The sequence below is a fragment of the Haemorhous mexicanus genome, chromosome W (assembly GCF_027477595.1).
Source record: "Haemorhous mexicanus isolate bHaeMex1 chromosome W, bHaeMex1.pri, whole genome shotgun sequence".
In the NCBI taxonomy this organism is placed as follows: Eukaryota; Metazoa; Chordata; class Aves; order Passeriformes; family Fringillidae; genus Haemorhous; species Haemorhous mexicanus.
In genome coordinates, this window is record NC_082380.1 from 7,825,130 (window position 1) to 7,845,891 (window position 20,762).

Sequence of the window (20,762 nt, forward strand, 5' to 3'; positions counted from 1 at the left end):
AGACTATAAGTCTTTTACCTCCTTCAGTCACCCTGAGCAGTGCAGGGGAATAGGGGTTTGTCTCTGCCACTCCTTATTCCTCATACTTTTTCCCTTCTATGGTGTGGGGTCTCTCCCATGGGCTACAGACCTTCAGAAAAATCTTCTTTAACATAGGCTCTCCTCCAGCTGCAGCTTCCTTCAGTGCATATCCACCTGCTGCATTTAGGGGTTCTCCATGGGCTGCAATGTGAATACGTGCTATGGTGTGAACCTCCATAGGTTGCAGGGCAACAACCTGCTTCACCATGGTCTTTACCACTGGGTAAAGCAGTATCTTTGCTATGGTGCCTGAAGCATCTCTTCCCCCTCCTCTTTCACTGACCTTGGTGTCTGCAGGATTGTTTCTCTCATTTCTATTTTTTTCCTCACTTCTCACAGTTGCTGTGCAGTTTTTTTACCCTTTCTTAAATATGCTATCACAGAGATGCTACCAACATCAGTACTTGGCTCGGCCTTGGGCATTAGTGGGTCCATTTTGGAGCTGGTTGGAACTGGCTCTGGCTGACATAGGGGCAGTTTCTGGTGTCTTCTCACAGAGGCCACCCCTGCAGACTCCCCCACCCCTACTGTCAAAACGTCCCCATATAAACCCAATGTACAAATATTTTTCTACGCTACATTTCAATACCTTTAATTTATAAATATCTATGCATTTGTAATCTGTGCTGTTCATTTCTTCTTCTTTCTAGTAAGAGTTGAAGATATCACTGTGGTGTTTTTTAGGACAGGAATGTAGATGTTAAGATCTGGTTCTTGTAAGAAAAATGACTGGTTATGGTTATTTCATAACAGCTGTTACAGATTTTTTAAAGTTACTTTTCTTTTTAGAAGAGTAGTTATCCTTAGTAAAATCATTTAGAACATGATTCTCATAAGTAATTGTAATGACAGTGACCTTTCTCCAAAATAGGTACAGTCTTTGCTGTAGTTGATGGCAACTTTAAAAATGGGTGTTTTAAGAAGCACAATTGCTTCCACTTGAATGGCGTGTTGATTGTTGCAAACCTTTCTAATTATGAGCATGTGCCTTTTATACTGGAGACAGTTGAAGTTTAGCTGTAATTGATCAGCTGAGACAGTGTTGGTACTTCTAACACAAAGGTATTTTGGTTAGGTGCTGCAAAATACATGGCTTAATGTGTGTAAGTATGTGTTTTTATATATAGTTTTACTTGTAAAAAGCACTCTGAATTGCTCATACTGACATTGTTTTACTTGAGTTGTTTTTTCCTCAGTTTACAATGGTATCGGCATCCTACTGAAGAAGATCTAAGACTTTTTGCAGGGAAACAAATAAGCAAGAGCAAAAACGATAGGTAAAAACTTGTTTTAAGTGTTTTGGTTTGGTTTTTTAATTCATATAAGTACTTTACTGGCAAACCTCTGACTTTGCCTGAGTCTAAATCTTCTTGCATATAATTGGCCTGCTTACTTTGATTACCACAGCTCTGTACTGAACTGTGTTATTTTGGCCTAACAGAGTGCTTAACATGCCCAAATTGTATAGAACTGGGTAATTCCCAGTCCTTAAAAGTTATCTGTGACATTGCTAGTTTGATGGCAAAAAAATTCTTGATGGATCTATTCAAAGACTGAGAAGAAGAATTCTTATATGCAACTAAAGCTCTTCAGCTGGAAGTAAGATGAGAAAGATTTGAGTATATTAGCTGAATGCAGGATTACTGTGAGCAGCTGTGAAAAGGGTAAACGTGCTCCTAGGATATATTGGGCGAGGTATTTTGTCATGGGCAAAAGGAAAGCTTCAGACAAAGCTTATTAGAGAAGCCTTCCTTTTGAGTCATGAGGTTCAAAAAGGATCCGCTCACTTTCTAAACTACTCCTCAGAGAGGAGCCTGCATGCAGCTGGATCCAATCCTAGACTGCAGACTTAGTCAACAGTTTATGTCTAAAGGATTGTATAGGTGTAATTGAGCCTTTACACAACTTTGTCCCACAGGATTAAGGATGATAAACCAAATATATTTATATAAGTATGTGTAGTGGGTTGAGCACTGGCCAAATGCCAGTGCACTCACTAAAATTATTTACTCATTTTCTGTTGCGAGATAAGGATTAGGAGAAAAGCAAAGCAGGTTCAAAACGAAAGAGTATAAAGAAAGCCTTATTAACAAAACTAAAAGGAGAATAATAAAAATCAGAATAAGCCTTCAGAATACTTTTCCTCTCCCCACCTCCTCTTTCCTTTCCTACTGACAACATAAAGAGACAAAGCCTAGTATTTTCAGTCAGTTTACCACCTCTAAAATAATCTTTCTTCAGTTCACTTAGGGAGAGAAGTTTTTCCTGCCATGACATGGAGACTTTTCCACAAGAAACAGTTCTCTTGTGGCTTTAATGTCACAGTGAATGAGCTGCCTGGGAGAAGGAAATCTGATTGCTATGTGAAAGTCCCTCCCCTCCTCCCCTCGACTTACAGCTTTCCCCACAACTGTTTTCGAGGGCTCAATCTTTGGCTAATGGGGTACACTTTTAAGGATGAGCTGTTCAGAAGCAAAGGTTCTCTTAATCTATCTCTGAGATCATCTTGATCTCTGGGAACAGAGGTCTTCTTCTTCCATGGGGGCAAAAGTTTTTAACCACTCTTATCTCTCTCTGTTCAAGCTTGTAATTGGATCACAGTTGCTTCAACATCTGCTTGCCTCAGCACAAGTGTCTTTGCTCATGTCTACAGTTTGAACACTCCATCCCCCCAATGCTTTTCATGAATTACAGGGATATTCTGGTGTATCATAGTCCATCACTATGGCTTTACAAAAGAATTTCAGCTCAAGACTAAGGCATCTCCTCATTCCACTCCCATCTGGGATTTGACTGTTTCTTCACAGACCTCTGTGTCTCTATGTTGTTTTCTTTACGTATCTTCACCCTTTCCTTTTCTCTGACTTGAGAGAGGATTGATGTCTGTAAGTTTCATCTGTGCACTGAAAGAGTTAATATCTCACCCAGGACTGTGGATGGTCTTGTAATTTCTTCCCAGCAGCGGTGGAGAATTTGCAGTAAAGGATTTCAGGCTGTGCTGGGGGGCACTGTGCCAAGATCTCAGGGGCTGGGCCACAATGGTGGTGGCTGCTCGGACTGCATGGCTGTTTTCTGGCTCCTGCTGCATTCAATTCCAGCTGTGGGGGCTGCAGAGCCAACTCTGTTTTTAGTCCCATGATCTCCTACGGCACCAGCAGGATGGCTCGGCGGCTCGCGGCCAGAGTAGGGCCTGGCTCAGCTCCACCCAAAGCCGAGTGAAGCCAGTCTGGCCCACCGGCCATGGTTGGAACTTGACAGCAGCAGAATCTCAGCTGAGCCGTGCTGTGGGCCAACCTGGCCAGGCTGAATGAAGGAGAGGGGCCTGGCCCGGCTAGCGCTGGTGGAGCACACGAGCTCCCAGTTACCTGTTGAAAAGCTGGAAGCAAGAGAGTTTTTCCTGGAGTTTGTTAGTTTTTAAATGTGATTTCACAGAGGCACGCTCAGCTTTTTTAAAGTAGTTTAACAGGATGTCAGTATTCAAAAGTAGCCAGCTGATTTGTTCTGTTGGGTCCAGAGGAAGCTGTTAGCAGCTCCTCACAGAGAATTACTTCCGTAGCTGATGGATTTCTCCTTAACTAATTACCAAGCTATGTTAAACCATGACAGTATGATAAATCATTTATTTAAATTGATGATGATAATGATCAAACTAAAACATCATAATCAGAAGTATTTACTATGCAGCATAGGTAGCTATAACTACTAGTGTAATGCACTATTTATTGAAGCAATATTGAAACAATGATATTAAAGCTAGCAAAATAATTATGAAGTAGAGACTGATGTTACTTACCCATAACAACGACCATGGGCAAATCTCTTTTGCTCAGCCTCAAGGAGTAACTTTGAGGGGTGTCTGTTGCAGCATATGCCACAGCATACGTCACAGTTGAGATGGCCTCAATACACAGAATATCATCATACAACTTCAGAAAGCTTCAACCCATAGAGAGTAACACCATACCACATCAGAAGGTTTCAGGTGTCTGCCCATATAGAGTAACATATCACTTCAGAAGGCTACAAGCATCTGCCCTTCTTGTTATTTAGCCCAACCTTTTATACCCCTCATTGTTCATGCAGTTCACTTGTGTGCCTTCTGTTCCCTTTCGTGATTGGTCAGTACACTTCGGCACTCCATTGATATAGTGGTCTCTCGAGCCAGGTCTTATGAGCTCTTGGAGATCTATATCACACCTGAGATAGCTCAGCTACCACAGATGGCATAAAATCAGCAGGATGGCTTCTGTGGTAGTGTTGGAAACAGAAAAGTTTTAATAAAAGGCAAATTAACAAAGCTCTTTACAGAGAAAACACGAGCCAGGCGCAAGAGGCTCTTGCTCCTGGTAAAACACCTCACAAAAGCGATTAGTTCCTTTGTTCTCTTCTTTTTCTAGTTAATTGCTTAGGCAGGACTTTTTGGCTTCTGTCCAATTGGCTATCCTTAAGTTTGAGGTGAAGTCCCCAAGGTCCTATGAGGTGTCTTTTTACCTAATTGAGGAGAGAAACTTTTGGGCTTTTTTCCTTTTTAAGGAAACAAAGGATAATTTGGTCACTCCATCAACAGGGGGCACAGTCCTACAACTCCCCCTTTCTATATATCTAAAAGGGAAAGACGAGAAAGGAACATGATCTGAAAAGGTCTCACCCTTGTTGACAATTTGTAGTTATGCTAATAATTTTTAAATTTGGTTCTAATTTTTATTGCTTGTGAATTATTCTTCTATCTTAACTTTGGTGAAGTGTTTTCCCAGGCAAGCCTCAAATTTCTGGCTATATTTGATTTGAACATATACAACTTTAAAGCATTTTTAGAGGTAGGTTAATAACCTTTTTGACACAATAACAATAACTTAGAGAACTTTTTCAGTGCAAAACTTTTTTAAACAATTTTAACTAGCGCAAACTTAGAAAACACAGTCTCTGCTTCCAGCTGTCACTCAGTTGTTTATGCATTCTTCTTCTGGAGTCTTCTGCTGCCCTTGGATCAGCTGTACCTGTGGCTTGACATTCTTTGCAAGGACCCATCAAAGACCTGTATTTGTAGAAATGCACACAAACCTCCCCCCCCAAGTCACAAGAGGATGGGGTCCTGAAATTTGTCCTGTCTCTGGATCCTTTATGAAGACTGGTGGCCTTTCCTTGAGCTTTGCTTGACTGGTATTGCTGAAATGTCTGAAAATCGGTGGTACCTGCTCCATAGAATAATTATTTAAGAAATTAAATACATATATAGCTTTAGTCAGCCTCTCTACTGCAGACAGCACTTCTGTCCCTCCCTTTTGCCTTTCAAGGATAATTTTCAGAGATCTATGTGCTCTTTCTACAATAGATTGGCCTGTGGAAGAATGTGGAATACATGTGGTGTGCTTGATACCCCAGGTTTCGAAAAACCCTTGCAGTTTGTTAGAAACGTAGGCTGGTCTGTTGTCTGTTTTGGCATCTTGAGGAATGCCTAGGGATGCAAATGCTTGTAAGAAAAAAAATGTTGAATTACATATCTACTTTTCTCTCCTTGATGTGCGGAAGCAAAAATTGCTCCTGAGAATGCATCTATTGATATGTATATACGTTTGAACCATGCAAATGACTGATTTTGAATTATGTCAGTTTGCCATATCTGCAGGCTATTTAAGCCTTGAGGGTTAACCCCTGTTCCTATTGCTGGTATGGTTAATTTTTGGCAATCTGGACATGATTGAACAATTGCTTTTGCCTGATTCTGAGAGATGTTAAACATTCTTACCAAGGCAGGTGCATTTTGATGATAGAAGGCATGGCTCATTCTGGCTTGTTCAATAACATTAGGAAGTGTATTCTGGGTTGGCATGGCTAACAAATCGGCCATGGCATTGCCTTCTGCTAGGAAACCTGGGAATGCAGAATGTGAACGAATGTGCATTATGAAGTAAGGTTCTTGCTGAATAGAAAGAAGGGAGATTAATTTTCTGAGCAAACTGTATAGCTGGTCATTGGAAACCTCTTTTAGCAGAGACTCTTCTGCTCTCTCCACTACACCTGCAACACTGAATAAATCCGTTACTAAATTAAAAGGAAACATGAATTTTGAAAAGGCCCGTATGACTGCCTTTAATTCTATTATTTGTGAAGAACCATCTACTTCCTCAATATCTGATTCCCATTCTTTTGTCTCTGTATTTTGCTAAGCAATCACAGATTTTTTGGACTTCCCAGAACTGTCTGTAAGAAGCGTGATTGCATCTAGGGGTGCATGACTTCTTAAGGGCTTATGAATTAATTTTAAAGAATAATTTAGTAGATCATGTTTGGGACAATTGACTGAAATTTTTCCTGTAAAATTTTCTAAGGCAAATTGAATAATCTCTGAATTTTGAATTAACTGTTCCAAATAGATGGATGTGACAGGCAGAAAGACTTCTGCAAAATCCTTTCCTCAAAGGGAAACCATTTGGGATCTAGCCTTTATAATCAATTGCAATATAATTTCAGGGCAAGTTGTTATAGTTTTACCCAGCTGACGAGATAGGAAAACCCATTCTAAGATTATCAGGTGGTGCTTCTTCTCTAGACCCCACTGGAATATTAGACCGTGAAGCTGTGGACTCTCCCCAAAACTGCAAGCAAAAAAGACAAGTTAGGATTATATTGATGAGCCTGGCATGATTGGATGGCTTGCATCACTTTAGATAAAGCATTTTGGACTTTGTTGAATTCTCGTGGTAAGTTTAAAGCTGTGTCTCCCTTCAATAGATCGGACAGAGGGGCTAAGTCCTGGTTTGAAATGCCTAGTAGTGGACGAAGCCAGTTCAGAGTCCCTACCAGCTGCTGTACTTCATTCAGTGTTTTTGGATTTTTCTTTAGTGGGAGTGGTTGTGGAGTTACATTTTGTTCTGTGATTCTGCACCCTAAATATTTCCAGGGAAGAAGTGTCTGTATTTTCTCCTTTGCTATTGTGAGTCCTGCTTTCTCCACTGCTGAGATGACCTGATCTGTTATCTCCTGCATTGATGCTTGGTTCTTTGCTGCTACTAAAATATTGTCCATATAATGCAAGATGAGGGAATTTGGGTATTGCTCAAGAACTGAGGAAAGTACTTTTGCTACAAACCACTGGCATATAGTCGGAGAATTGTGCATACCTTGAGGAAGAACGAGCCAATGATATCTTTTTAAAGGGGCCTGCTGATTTATTGGTGGGATGGAGAAGGCAAATCGTGGTGTGTCATCTGGATGCAAACAAATATTGAAAAAACAGTCTTTTAAATCAATAACAGTTAATTTCAAATCCTTTGAAATCATAACAGGAGAAGTAAACCTGGTTGTAAAGAACCCATTTCTTGAATCACTTCATTAACCTTTCTGAGATCCTGCAATAACCTCCATTTCGCACTGTTTTGTGACAGTGTTCGCAGGGGTCCCAAGATGAGGGAAGAGATGAGAATGTTGACTCCATGTTTTAGAAGGCTTGATTTATTATTTTATGATATATATTATATTAAAAACTGTACTAAAAGAATAGAAGAAAGGATTTCATCAGAAGGCCTAGCTAAGAATAGAAAAAAAATGATAACAAAGGCTTGTGACTGACCGAGACAGTCTGAGCCAGCTGGACTGTGATTGGCCATTAATTAGAAACAACCAGATGAGTCCAATCACAGATCCACCGGTTGCATTCCACAGCAGCAGAAAATTATTCTTTACATTTTGTTCCTGAGGCCTCTCAGCTTCTCAGGAGAAAAAATCCTAAGGAAAGGATTTTTCAGAAAATATCATGGCTACACTGTTTGGCTTTTTAATTATGAAAATTTGAGTGTTCTAGGGGCTGGTAGTTGGAGTTTGGTTACCTTCGTTTAACTGTTCCTGTACCAACTGCTCTAACACAGCAAGTTTCTCTTCTGGTAAGGGCCATTGGTTGACACAGACAGGTGTATTGGATGTCCATGTGAGTTTTAGTGTGTTATGTCCATCAACAGCCTTTGCTAAAAATCAGTTTCTATTCTCAGACCCCATTGGGAGAGAATGTCTCTTCTCCAAAGAGCTATATCAGCTCCTACTATAAATGGTTTTGTGGTAGCAACACGACCTTCGAGTCCCTCAAATGTGAAAGAGTGTAAGCTACGGAAGCTTTCACAGTGACCACCAATACCTGCCAGTTGGTCCAGCGTGGGTACGATGGTCCAGTCCTGTGGCCATTTCGATTTCAATATCAGAGTGATATCAGCTCCAGTATCTATCAGGCCAACGACGGTGATGGCTTTCCTGAGGTGCTTCAGGACACAGGTGAGTTGAGGCCGCTCAAGGCTGATGTGCCTGGTCCAAGTGATGAGGGATGTGCTGCTCTGTGACTCTGGGGACATTGTGCTCTGTAGTCCTGCAAAGATCTGCTGCAGTTCTGTGCTTGGTGGCCTGTGGTGGTCTCTGGCTTTTGGTACAGTGGTTCTTGTGTTGTGGCATGCCACTGAGCCGTGCTCGGCTGTAAGTTTCCCAGAAGATGGCAAGGACAACCCTGTGCTGGGTGAAAATTGTTAGTATTTTGACAAAGACCTCTGTATCTACTGTTTTTTGGAGGTGGCCTCCTTCATAGTTTTGGACATTGTCTCTTAAATTGCCCTCTTTGACCACAGGAATAGCATGTATCATTTGGAATCTGTTGGTTTTCAATTGCCCCATTAAATGCTGTTAGAGCTTCTGCTAGGGTTTGTGTCTGAATTTCGACAGCTTATTTCTGCTGCTTTAGGGTGTTTTCCTGTGCAGTTGTGATGGCATTAGCTAATACTTCTGCCTGCATGGCTGCTGCGTGTTCAGGGGTACCCAGGCAGTTGCAAGCGTCCACTAGCTGTATTAGGGTGGGCTCAGGGTTTTGTGGCAATGCACGTAACATTTTTTTGCAGCTTGGATTTGCATTAGAGATTGCAAGCAATTTTAATAACTCTTGTCTGGCACAGTCTATGGAAATTTGCTTATTCAATGCCAATTTTAAACGGTCTAAAAACCATGTATGGCTCATCGATCCCTTGTTTAATTTCTGTGAAGTCTAGTTCTGGTTTATTCTCATCAGGCACCTGGAACAGGGCAGTCTTTGCTGCTTCCTTTACATCCTGAAGGATTTGTCTATTGAGTGTCCTTGCCTGTCTTTGTGGAACTGTGTAGGCTGCTTCCCCTGCAAGCCGATCTAAAGTTATATTTGCAGTGGCTGTAGTTCTTGCATAACCTCTTAAAAGGTCATTCAGTAAATGTTTCCATGCCATTTTCCACAGACAATACTCTCTTGGAGACAGCAAAGACGTACAAAGCTGCCTTAGGTCATGAGGGGTGAATACATTTGCAGAAAAGGTGGCTTGTAATAGACCTCTGAAATATGCTGATTCTCTTCCATATGAATGAGCTACTTTGCATTTTTCTTTTATTTCTGCAAAGCTTATTTGTTCCCATTGAGGTCCTCCCCCTGCCCCGACATATCGGACTGGCAAGACTGACAACTTTGAGGCAATTTCCCATTCTCCATCCTGGACTGCATCCTTTCTTATCCTCTGCCAGGTATCTGTGCCTCCTGGTGTATAAAACTTGTCCTCAGATTTTGGGGGGGCTGCCCTGGGGGATGTGGGAATATCTCTTCGAAATCGGAGGGTCTCCTGATATGAGCGCCACCATTTTTGATGGGGTCGCTTCCAGGAGGTCACATCCGGTTCCCATGGTAGGCAGGGTGAGGGCATGCCGTCCCAGGGTGTGGGCAGGGAGCCTGGGCAGTGAGACAGACTGGGCTTGGCCCACAATAAGGGAGTGTCCCATGTCTGATGGGCAGGAGCTTAGTGCCGAATCAGAAAGGGAATCCTGGTAGTCTGAGGATGGAACACACCCACGAAGGGCAGACTTCGGCAGCTCTGAAACGTGGTGCTGGCCACATAGGCTATTGTACTCACAGAGCATGGATTCGGCTCAGCTTTTTTTGATGGTACTGCCAAAATTCAGAGATTTAGTGCGTCTGAGGTTACTTTTAAGAGGAAACCAAGGGGAATTCATCAGGGTAGGTGGTTTAGGAGAGGCGGATTGCAGACTGGTCTGGCCAGGATGAGTCTGTTTCCCTCCCTGCAGAGGAGGAGGGACGGGATGGGGAGCAGCTGGCTGTACCGTCTCCCGCCTGCCCTCCTGGGGTGCTTCAGAGCTGGTCGGGGACAGGGTTGGGGTCTCAGAATTTCTGCCTCCCCTCATTTCTTTCTGCTGCAGCCTGCGGTCTGCTGTCTCTCTGCTCTTTGGTGTTTTGTGGCTGTCTCTAGCTTGCTTTTCACTCTCCGATGTTACAACCTGTAATACCATCTGAAATATTGGATGCAGCTTTAGGCTGGACTTCTTATTCTTTTCCAAACTATATAATCTAAGTCCCACAGCATCCCAGAACTCTTAGTGTTATGAGTAAAAAGAGTTACTCATTTTCTTTAAAAAGGGGTTGCCGAGTTCCGACTTAAGTTGGGAGCTGATTGCTGGCCAAGGAAGGTTCTTTGTTAGCTGAATGTTGTAATCACCTGTTAAGTATCAGTCGTTAACCATCTATTGTTGAGAATTCTTCTTTTTGTATCAATACCATCCAGCCTGGAGCCAAGTTGATAGCCCTTTTCTGGGACAGTGCAAGGAGGAGACATTGGAGTACATGCAAATAACCTCAAACCCAGAGTGCAATGGGAGAGGACCTCCACCACAGTTACCGAAAAAACCCCAACATAGAATTAAGAGATCAAAGTAGTGTCTGGACATCAGGGGCAAGAATCCAGAGCCTGCAGAGATGTTGAGAACTTTGGTTGTCCCTCGCCCTGAGCAAGGGGGACCTCAGCTAGGGCCAGTACTAGGGATGGCAAACTCGAAAAGAACACGGGGTATACCCCACTGCTTTCGTGAGGACGGGATCCCCAGCTCTGCCTCCTAGTGGACAGCGCTGCACTTTCCTCCTCCTCCGAGCCACTCCTGGGAGCAACTACGGCGAAACGACCTGTTGAGCCTCCCAATCTTGAGCTGATCACTTTTAATAAAGGCATTAAAAGGAGAAAGATCTCCTGCCCTGTTTATTTCATTAGGATAAGCATCTCAGACGTGTTTAGGGTTGGGAATTCTGTGAAAACCCATCTGATGAGTTTTTTTAACTTTCTTCTCAAATTTTACATCTTGATTTTCTAATTTATAGTTCAAATAAAAATAAAGATCCTGCTCAGCTACAGGCAGCTTGTTCCCCATTCTTACTCAACAAATGATGGTTTTCAGAGAAGCTGTCCTTCTTGGTCTGAATCTCCCGGGTCTGGAAACGTAGAGATGTCTCAGTCTTGGCTCAGCTGTGGAAACTCACGGCACCAGGAATATTTCTCTGTCTGCTCTGGAGTGTCCTGACCCCCAGGGGAACACTGACTTTGACCCTCATTCATGAAGAAAGTTTCCTAAACTTCAAGATAAACTAGAATCCCCTTAAGTGTGAAATAGATTGTAGAGAGTAATGTAGATGTATCACTTAGGTGAGAAATATAGGTTTTGGGATTTTTGCTATATTGTGGGTAGAAGCAAGATGGAGGGCACAGGGTGTCCTCCTGGCTTTCTTCTTCATGCTTCTTCTTCCTCCTTCTTCAGGGCTTTGAGTGGCATTTTGTAATTGGGCAGAAAAATCCGCATTGCGGGCTTTTAGGGATCAGTTTTTGGGTTAGAAGGAGAAATAATCTAGGTGTCAGTTCTTAATTGGATAGTTTAGTCTTAAAAGACCTTGTAACAAGAGATTGTTAGCCATTTTTGTGGTGCTTTTCCAGTGCGCTGAGCCTGGTAGGTACAGCGTGTAAAACTTTAGATAATAATAAACAAGAACCTGAAGACTGAAAAAAGCCAGTTCATCTCTCTTTCCTGACACAAAACTACTCCAGGAGGGTCTCCCCCAACAGGGGAGCCCCCTGGGAGGGCCCAGCCTGAGACCCAGAAGTCGAGGAATTGGCAACAGGTACCCCAACACTCAGCCAATTTCAGCTCTCTTCAAAGATGTCTTCAGGACTTCCCAGTGCATTCTCCAGCCCTTTCCGGTTTCAGCCCCTTCTCACTGGCTTGGGCTTTGATCTGTGACCCCCTCTGATGGCCTCAGATCGTCCTTTACCTGTTTTTATTTTCTTTGGCGCCACAAAAATCCAGTTGCAGGCCTGCACTCTCCCAAAAATGCAAGACCAAGGAAAAAATGTCCTATTTTGATCAATGGCCAATCAAAAATTCCCAAACTGTGTCTCTCAATATGAGAAATCACCAGTCCGGGAGCCACATGATACAGGGGTCTCCTCGAGCCAGGTCTTATGAGCTCTTGGAGATCTATATCACACCTGAGATAGCTCAGCTCCCTCAGATGGCATAAAATCAGCAGGATGGCTTCTGTGGTAGTGTTGGAAACAGAAAAGTTTTATTAAAAGGCAAAATAACAAAGCTCTTTATAGAGAAAACCCGAGCCAGGAGCAAGAGGCTCTTGCTCCTGATAAAACACCTCACAAAAGCGATTAGTTCCTTTTTTCTCTTCTTTTCCTAGTCAATTGCTTAGGCGGGACTTTTTGGCTTCTGTCCAATTAGCTATCCTTAAGTTTGAGGTGAAGTCCCCAAGATCCTTGAGGTGTCTTTTTACCTAATTGGGGAGAGAAACTTCTGGGCTTTTTTCCTTTTTAAGGAGACAAAGGATAATTTGGTCACTCCGTCAACAGGGGCCACATTCCTACACTCCATGTCTCATTGCTTTCAGTACTGTTCACCTGCTTTTCACAGTTGTAGCCTATTAGGGATGAGGCTCAGTCGCAGCCCCATTCCCAATTATCACAAACTGTGTACTGACAGGTGTCCCCACTCAAGGGGAGAATCTCCGCACATACTCCAAGAAGGAATATGTTAGAAGACCCTACTGTTGAAAAGTGGGACTGGGCTTTTATAGTTCAGGAAACATTGTTCTTCCTCAGAATATTTAACTTTGGGTTTGATGAGTCAGGCTGGTCTCAGCATTCTTCGACACTGAAAGCAGCATGACCTCCCCCTTCTCCATCCAGCACTTTTGCAAATAGGGTATTGTTTGAGCTGTTTTACCCCCATGTAGGTAGAGCATCCTGCTACATATTTCCAGTAAAGAGAGAGGGAAATGTTAATCCTGTTGCACAAGGCCAGTGATGTAGAACTTCGTCTTGATTACTGTGTACAGTTCTGACTGCTTGTGTTCAAGAAAAATGAGTTGACTCAAACAGGTGAAGAGAAGGACTGCTAGGATGATCCAGGAAGAGGAGGCTAAAAGAGCTTGCCTTGTTTAACCTAGCAAAAAGAGTCCAAGGATAAGATAGCTGTCTATCAACTTAAGCTGGAAACAGATTTCTTCAGTCATGAAGCCCTAGAACAGCCTCACCAGAAATGTAATTGGGGCAAGAACCAAGACTGATCTTGAGGTGATAGAGCTGGCTATGTTTATGCAAGATTTCTGAACTGAAAATGTTTAAAACAAATACACAGTGAGTTGCTTTTTGGTGAAATAGGTGCTTTCCTTTGGTCTTTTTTTTTTTTTTTTAATAACTATTCCAATATAAGCTGTTCTCTTAAAATTATAACCTTTGTGTTAATTCACAAACTGCACATATAACCTGTTCATCATAAAATCAATGGGGGTTTTTTTTCAGTTTCTTACTTAAGCTACATGGGTAGCAACCCTATTTGCCAAATGTTGGGCTAAAAATTAAGCCTTTTCTTTAATATATAATTCTTCAATATTACGTTTGTCACAGTATTTTTTAATATTCAGAAAACAATTTTATCCAAGTTTTCTGTTACAAATTGAAGCCAAATTGTTAATACTATTGCAATTTACAAATGTGCATTTAACCAGTGATAATTATTAATATTTAAAATAACTTCAGTTACATAACTATAAGTTACATGTTTCACCAATATGAGCCTTCAACAGGAAAACACGATTGCATTGCCATTAACCATTAACATTTGCAGTTTACACTGAATGCCTTTCCTCAGCCTTGGCAATCTTCTGCCATCTAAAGCATGAACATTCTCACTTTCACTAGAACATTCATATGCTCTCTGCTGTGTGAAAGTATGGCATGATAATGTGCACTTACATATGAGCTTAAATTTTGTAATCTTGGAAAAATTTACTGTGAAGCTTGGTAGAAAACAGTATCACAGTTCACCTATTTGCATCGTCTTTTTTCACTTGTTAAACTTTTTCATGTAATGATTCAAATGTGCTACGTTTTTATGTCTACACAGTCAAATTCTGTTAGTGTCATTTCATTATTATGATTGGGGTATTTGTCATAGTCCATAAAAAATCTAACCAAGAAAGTACAGTTTTAATATGTATGTAGTTGTTTGTAATAAGGTAAATTTTATTGACAGATGGATATGAAGCTTCAAAGGGAATCAGGATGGTAATGTGGAGACTTAAATGCTGCTTTCTTTACTTTGCTAATATAACAATAATATGTATAATAACCTTAAGTTCCACTCGGTGGATATACCTCTTTGTTCTCTGAAGGAGCTGCTTGTTAGGGCAGGCCCAACAGAAGACACAGAGACATAAGATTCAAAGGGTCTTGCAGGCAGATGAAGCGGTGCGCTTCAACAAGTCCCAGAGAGTGACCCGCACTTTCGGGGCCCACAGCACCCTTGAAAAAGAGCTAACAAAGAAAGGTGAAGGACGGGTCTTTGGAGAGCCAAAGGCTGTTTATTGCTTTGAAGAGGGTCCACGGACAGACACCCAGCAGGGTGGAGGGCACAGGGTTAAATATGGGAAAAAAGGGGTGGATCTGAGGGTCAAGGACCAATGGGAACAGGGAAAAGTGGTGCAGGGGAGGGGCAGAAAACTAGGGGAACCAATGGGATAACAGGGGCGGAACACTGCAGCAAACTGGGGCCAATAGGGATGGAGTAAGGGGAGAACATTCTAGGGGATATACATATATGGTGAACGGGGGCTGAACTGAGGTGGAACAACTGGGAGAACCAATGAAACTTGAAACATTAACATGTGCCTGTAGAGGCCCATGGGAGGGAGGCTTTTCTCACCCTAACCTTAGAGGGGTGTTTCTCCTAGGTTGTTTCTGCCCCTCCAGGGTTGAAGTGCTATAGCCTTAGTGGTAGGCCTTTGAGCCTCCACAGGAAGTAGCTAGGAGAAGCTGAGCTCTGCCTGCTAATCCATTTTATTAACTCTCCTGATACCACAACAGTGGCAGCTGAAGACTTAATATTTACAGAAGACCATCTCATTTGAACAGACATCTTTGTAACCCTGACGCTATCTCCTGCCTTCACCCAGCGTGTTCCCCCACATCCTCCAGTATACCAAACTTAGCAGGATAATGGGTGCCCAGAAACCTCTGGTCCATGACCCACACAATCAGTCAAATACTGCAGGGTACCCCAGAGTATCCTGGAATCCAAAATAGCCCAGACACAATATTGTCTCTGGCCCTGGACCATAACTGGAGATGGAGGTAGAGGTTGATGAGGTCAGATGACCACTGAGCCCTGCTGTCAGTGTGTCATGACAGCACTGAAGGACCTTACATGCGCAGTTGGTCGGCAGGGATATGCAGTCCCTCATCACAATACAGACAACCATCCTTCTGCAAATACTGTGAAGTATCCCCTGCCCAAAACTAATGGCCAAAGGATTACCAGTCATCACCTGATGCACAGAATTAAGGTACAGGCTGGCATAGCTGCAAGAAAAATTTGCAGAGAGAAAAGTGACAAGGTAGCAGATCTGCCTCAGCATCTCCTGCTGAGGCTTCCTGACATGACAGGGCATCTGCCCTGTCATTCTGTTTACCCAGCCTGTAGGTGACAATAAATGGAAACTGAGAGCGAAAAGTTGCCCAACAATTCAGCTGGGAGAGAAGCACTTCAGATTCCTAAAATATTCCAAATTTCAATGGTAAGTCAGAACCAAAGGGTGTTCAATAGGTCCCACAAGAAGGTGCCTCCACTCAGCACATGCCTCTATGAGGGCCAACAGCTCTCCATCCCAGGCATTGTAATTCCTCTCTGTGTTAGTCGACTGGCAGAAGAAATAGACATAAGGATGAAGCTGTCCATTCAGTGAATGCCACTGATAAAGTACTACCCTGACAGCATGGACAGAAGCATCTGCCTCCATCACAAAGGAATGACTGGTATCCAGGTGGGCCAAAACCGGGACCATCGTAAATGCCTGCTTCAAGTAATCAAAGGCCCCCTGAACCTTGTGTGTCCACTTAAAAGAGACACCCTTATGAGTCAATGCTCTGAGAGGAGCAACCTTTTGAGCAAAATTCCAAGTAAAATGCCAATTAAAAATTTGCAAAGCCTAAAAAGCACTGCATACCACACACCACCATGGGACACTGACAAAAAAGAAGGGTATCAGTCTTTTTCACTACCGTGTTCATGCCCTTGGGGGCAGATGACAGCCCCAGGAAGTCTGTATGCTGTTGGAGGAAGGCATACTTCAGCTTTGCATAAAGGCAGTGAAGCCAAAGCTGGGAGAGATCCTCTTGAGTGTGAATATGTTCCTCCCACATCCTCGAGTAAACTAAAATGTCATAATTGTCCAACAAGTCACAGAAAACACTGGTGACAAAGCCCTGAAAGGTATCAGGAGCATTAGAGAGGCCAAAAGGTATCACACAATACTCAGAATGGCCATATGTGCAAACAAAGGCCCTTTTCCACTCATTACCCTGATGAACACAAAAAAGATTATAAGCAACTTTAGTAAACCAGCATGCCCCCTGTAAATGCTCCAACTACTCGAGAATGAGGGACAGGAGGGATTGGGTTCTTGATGGCAATATCATTCGATCCCTGATGCACCACACCTGGCCTCAAGCTGCTTCTTTACAAAATTTATAGTGGCACCAAGGGGGGGAAGTGGAGTATTGAATAAAACTTCAGGCTAAACTGTCCTCAGTATGTCTTCAAGGTGTCAGGAAAGTTAATCCACAATGTCAGAGGTTTATGTCCAAAAAGAAGAGAGAGGAGTCCTGTAACTTTATTTGTATAAAGGGAGAGGCCATGAGGCATTTCCCCTGGGGTCTCTCAAGTTGTTGGAGGATGCAGCCTTCTTTTATCCTAATTTCCCAGCCACATTTCCCTTTCTCTTTCCCCATTGGCTGAGGTACTTGAGAGATACAGGCTTCTCAAATCCCCTCATACAGACCTTCTTCTAATGTGCATCCCCCCTCCTTCCCCCTTCATTTTTTTTTGTGTCTCTGTTCTTTTTCTCTAAGTCCAGGAATTTAGCACGGCCTTGGGTAAGTAACAGTCTGTGTCAATTAGTGGAATTCCTACGGAATTTATGGTTCCTCCCATTGCTTCTTTCACCTAACAGTATCTGGCCTTATCTACCATCAGGCCCACAGTTTGTAAAGACACCTTCTTCTCATTCCTTTCAATTGCTCCTCTTCTTATTTTCACAAAAATTGTCTTTACAAACTTTAGCTACCATTGACTTAATTTTCTTTTCCTGGGTCTTTTTTGGTTTTGGGATTATTTGCAGTGGCATTTTTTGTCATTTTGTAGCCATTTCTAGATGAGTAGGCATGGCTACTACTTGTATCCCCTTGGTCACATACTGAATGAGTTGCACCAAACAAGGTATCATGCATGGTAAAAAGATTAGAATTGCTATAGCATATAAGATGAAAAAAAGTATTAGTTTAACCCACAGTCTACCAAATAACCACAAAAACATGTCCCATTCCCATCCTTTACATGTTTGGACTGGTACATGAATTAACTTTTTTATTCCCTTTGTTATTTGTTTCACCACTTTTCCATTGTCATCTATTTGCAAACAGCAGTTAGTCTTGTTTAGTTTTCCACACACTCCCCCTTCTTCTGCTAATAGATAATCTAATACCATCCAATGTCGAAATACCACATTCTTCATCTGAGTGGGTTGGTCAGCAAGAAGGTCAAGAGCTGTAGCTGTCTGGTTGGTTATTATTTCAAAGACAGCTTGTAACCTAATATCCAGTTTAAATTGTAAATAGGTTCTCTGGCACCTCTTTCATAGATCACCTCACTCAAACAATAAAAAAAAGTGGAGTAATAAAGTAACACATCCTCATCTACTTCAAAACTTAACTTTCATAAACACCAATAAAAAATTCAAACGCATAATTAGTACCTTACCTAAACCACAACCAAGCTTACCTCAAATACTAAAAACCTACAACAAAGTAAACACTCTTTAACATGCAAAAATAATCCAAACAAACATCTGTTCTGGATTGCAAGGCAGGATGTATTCTATTACCATCTGTATGGCAGTTGTCTAGGTGTTAAGTGGGCAATTTCCCCTTATCTCTCTCCCTGAGAGATCACAATCACTCCTCCCTCAGCAGGGGGCATCCCGTGATAAGAGGCTATTGAATGTCACTGCATGGCTGATAAGAACTGTAACATCCCATTGTGAGATGCTCCGCCCAGAGGGAGGAGCCGAGCATTGCTATCCAGATATAATCAGGAGATTCTGACACACCAGCACAGCTTCTCCACTGGATTCACCAGAGGAACAGCAGCTGCTTCTACTTCCACGGATCTGCGGAGGAAGAATCACCCTTTTTTCTACAGGACCCCCTGCTCCAACAGAACCACACCTGACACCTCAGGAGGACTGCAGCCACTTTTCCAATTGGACTGCTGCCAGCACCCTGACCAACAGGGTGTCAGGTTGAGTTCTGACTCTGTCATTTTAGTGTACTGCATTGTTTTTATTTTATCATTTTATGTTTTTCCCCCCCTTCCCTATTAAAGAACTGTTATTTCCTGCTCCCGTATTTTTTTTGCCTGAGAGCCCCTTAATTTAAAAATTCATAGCAATTTGGAGGGGTGGGGAGGGTTTGCATTCTCCATTTCAGGGGAAGCTCCTGCCTTCTTTAGCAGGCACCTGTCTTATCCAAACCAAGACAACATCCTAAAAGAACAATTCAAAAAATTTATAAAAACAACAAATCCAAGACTAAAAAAACCCTCACAACTCTCCATATAACTCATCAACAAAACAATTCCACAGAAATAATAACAAAACTCACCAAAAAACGTTTCAAGTGTAAAAAATTTAAATATATAACTATTACCCAAAGTCTACAGAAAATACACAAATACCAAATCATTACCCAAAATACAAAAAAAGAAGACACTATACAAATCAAAACTGTTCCAAATATAATGTTGTAGTGGTTTTGGTTTGCTAATGTAGTATATGATATAGATAATTCATGCATTGTTAACTGTATAAAAATTATAAAGATCCAACCATGCCTCTGACCCCCATGGCCAGAAGCTGGGCTTTCCTTTCAAAAGATTTCCCAGACTCGCCCAGATAAAATCATGACTATTAACGAATGAATGAGTCTTTCCTGGGTGATCATCGACCATTTCCCAGGAATGTCCAGAACATTCACCAAACAACACCTGGAAGAGATTACATCGAAGAACAGCGACGTCCTGGCTACAACTGAAAAGAGGACTATTTTAAAGAGCCCAGACAGCCATCCAAACCTATGGACTGACTTTTGTACAGGACTGAATCTGTATAGTTCCCGTTATACATATGTAGGAACTTACAGAAATCTTAGGTCATTTCTGCTCCAGGCAGAATAAACTGTATATAAGCTGGCTGCCTGGAGCGGTTAGTGTGAAACTCTGGGGAGACGCTGACACTACGTCGGTTCGATCCAAGTTCACCCAGCGTCAAAGTCCAGGGTTGACACTGTCTTGGCTGTAGCGGTTTTATAATACTCTATTTTTTAGTTGTCAATCTAATAAATTTATAAAATTTTTTTATGCATTTTGCTGCTGATTTGATAATTTACCACACTAATTTGAGATTTCACTAATTTTGAGATCTCCAAACTAATGTGTTGATGAGTACAGTGGGTTTCAGTGCTGGCCAATCACTTATGTATTTACTTCCTGCTGTGAGATAGGAAGATAGGATTAGGAGAAAGGTAAAGTAGGCTCAAAACTTTAAAAGGCTATAAAGAAAATTTTATTATTAGTAACTAAAAGAAAAAAGTAGTTAGAATCAAAACAAATTCTTCAGAATACTTTTCCTCCCCCTACAACTTTTTTTTTCTTCACTGATAATGTAAAGAAACAAAACCTTAAATTTCTAGTTAGTTTACTATTTCTAAAATAGTCTTTTTAGTTCACTTAGGGAGAGAAGTCTTTCTTGTTAATGTTATGGAGAGTTCTCCACAAGAAGAAAATCCAGTTCTTTTGTGGCTCCTAATTTCCTCAGTGATAACAGCTGCCCAGGGAATCTTGCCATCATGAAGTCCTTCCCATTTTCTACAAGCCTTCTTATAGCTTGTTGATGGGTTATGTTATAGACAATAAATGATAAAGCCGAATTTATAATCAAAAAATAGGTTTTTATTTCGTGACCGAGGTTCGGTCTCTGATAGCCACAATCAAAGGGACAGCATTGAGCCCAGGATCGGCGCTGGGTGAACACTGATCCAAACTCTACCGATTCAGATCCCCTCTGTTCACAAATACTGTCTCTGTCGGGTTAGTTTTATACAGTTTTTTCCACCTGGGGCAGAGTTTTTTCTATTCTTCTAGTCGTTTCACATATTCATGTAGTTTCCTTTTCTCTGTGCTGGGCTGGACAAAACTGTTTCTGGGAAGTGATGAATGCTGATGTCGAGTTACGGGAA

General features: G+C 42.0%; 1 pseudogene; it reads left to right on the forward strand.

The window, feature by feature from the left end:
* The window catches only part of LOC132341417 (transmembrane protein 161B-like), a 124,106-nt pseudogene that overhangs the window by 34,004 nt on the left and 69,340 nt on the right, over positions 1–20,762 (forward strand).